Here is a 2,691-nt window from a genome sequence, read left to right as displayed (position 1 = left end):
TTTTTGCTATGCATTTCGATCCATAATTGTTTTTTTGGTATATTTTGCACGTTTATGTGGTTGGAAGATTGAGAACTCTGATGCTATTTTTGTCTACATGGTAGTTTTGAAATGATGTAGTTGGAAAACATGTGCATGGATGCTGATTTTTGTCTAGTCAGTTTTGGATCTTCATCAATCTTCCTATGAAATTTATGGATGTTGATTTTGTGTACTCATATTTGGATGCTGATCAATTAGATTTGTCTAGTTTCTTTGGATGTTGATTTTTTGGATGTTGATCAATATTTTTTATAAATTATATTATTTTCATTATAGGATGTTTCATTCAAATATTGAAGCAGACATGGTTGAAAGGAAGATGCAGTTTGTCATAACTTTATCTATATGGTGTTGAAAAATAGACTATTATATGAAAAACGGCAGTTCTGCGTTTAAAACGACAACATGCCATTTGGGTCATAGGACTAAAGTGTTCTCTTAAAGTGCACCAAAATGTGCTATGATTTGTGTGCCCTAAATCGCAGTCATACTTGTAACAGGATCGCATGTACTGAATGAATACACGTGATTTTTTGTATACCGTATACCTTAAATGGCACCCATTAGAGTAAAACGTCAATATGTCGTTTTGGGTCAAGGAGTCTCGAATTCATTCCAAAACTAGTGAATTAGTGTTGAAATATCTTAAAAACACTGTACGTCGAAAAATTGTAGTATAGGTTTAAACCCTATACCCTAAGCCCCATACCCTAAACCCTAAACCCTAAACTACAACCATACGTTTGAAACGCCCAGCTGCCGTTTTGGGTCCGGAGGTATCGATTTCACGTTCGGGACATGATACACGTTCGGGACACGTTGAACGTCTACACATGCTATGATTTGCATATCACACTTTTCCCTTAGGTCGTTCTTCATTGTCAAGCGAAGTGTAGTGTAGTGTAGTCGGTGGGACTATAGAGAAACTCACTATAGTTCGGACAAATGCGTTGATCGTAACGACGAAATGTAATTCGAACCTTCGTCCTTCAATTTTCAAGTGCTTACGAGTTTCATTGCACCAAATGGACACGAAATGAGTAGAAACGTCGCCCATACATTTGAAACGCTCAGCTGCCATTTTGGGTCCAGAGGTACCGGTTTCACTATGAAAGTAGCGGAACGATGTTTAGGACATGATACATTTATGTGGTTGGAAGATTGAGAACTCTGATGCTATTTTTGTCTACATGGTAGTTTTGAAATGATGTAGTTGGAAAACATGTGCATGGATGCTGATTTTTGTCTAGTCAGTTTTGGATCTTCATCAATCTTCCTATGAAATTTATGGATGTTGATTTTGTGTACTCGACACGTTGAACGTCTACATGTGCTATGATTTGCTTGCCACACTTTCCCCTTAGGTCGTTCTTCATTGTCAAGCGGAGTGTAGTATAGTGTAGTCGGTGGGACTATAGAGAAACTCACTATAGTTCGGACAAATGCATCGATCGTAACGACGAAATGTAATTCGAACCTTTGTCGTTCAATTTTCAAGTGCTTACGAGCTTCATTGCACCAAATGGACACGAAATGAGTAGAAACGTCGCCCATACGTTTGAAACGCCCAGCTGCCGTTTTGGGTCCGGAGGTACCGATTTCACTTCGAAAGTAGCGCAACGATGTTTGGGACATGATACACGTTCGGGACACGTTGAACATCTACACATGCTACGATTTGCATATCACACTTTCCCCTTAGGTCGTTCTTCATTATCAAGCGGAGTGTTGTGTAGTGTAGTCGGTGGGACTATAGAGAAACTCACTATAGTTCGGACAAATGCGTCGATCGTAACGACGAAATGTAATTCGAACCTTCGTCGTTCAATTTTCAAGTGCTTACGAGCTTCATTGCACCAAATGGACACGAAATGAGTAGAAACGTCGCCCATACGTTTGAAACGCCCAACTGCCGTTTTGGGTCCAGAGGTACCGGTTTCACTTCGAAAGTAGCGGAACGATGTTTAGGACATGATACACATCCGGGACACGTTGAACGGCTACATGTGCTATGATTTGCTTGCCACACTTTCCCCTTAGGTCGTTCTTCATTGTCAAGCGGAGTGTAGTCGGTGGGACTATAGAGAAACTCACTATAGTTCGGACAAATGCGTCGATCGTAACGACGAAATGTAATTCGAACCTTCGTCGTTCAATTTTCAAGTGCTTATGAGTTTCATTGCACCAAATGGACACGAAATGAGTAGAAACGTCGTCCATACGTTTGAAATGCCCAGCTGCCATTTTGGGTCCAGAGGCACTGGTTTCACTCCGAAAGTAGCGGAATGATGTTTAGGACATGATACATGTCCGGGACACGTTGAACATCTACACGTGCTATGATTTGCATACCACACTTTCCCCTTAGGTTGTTCTTCATTGTCAAGCGGAGTGTAGTGTAGTCGGTGGGACTATAGACAAACTCACTATAGTTCGGACAAATGCGTCGATCGTAAAGGCAAAATGTAATTCGAATCTTCGTCCTTCAATTTTCAAGTGCTTACGAGCGTCATTGCACCAAATGGACACGAAATGAGTAGAAACGTCGCCCATAAGTTTGAAACGCCCAGCTGTTGTTATGGGTCCGGAGGTACCGGTTTCACTTCGAAAGTAGCGCAACGATGTTTGGGACATGATATACATCCGGGA

The sequence above is a fragment of the Olea europaea genome, chromosome 16 (assembly GCF_002742605.1).
Source record: "Olea europaea var. sylvestris chromosome 16, O_europaea_v1, whole genome shotgun sequence".
Classification (NCBI taxonomy): Eukaryota; Viridiplantae; Streptophyta; class Magnoliopsida; order Lamiales; family Oleaceae; genus Olea; species Olea europaea.
The sequence above is the reverse complement of the archived record's forward strand: the minus strand, read 5'-3'. Positions refer to the sequence as shown.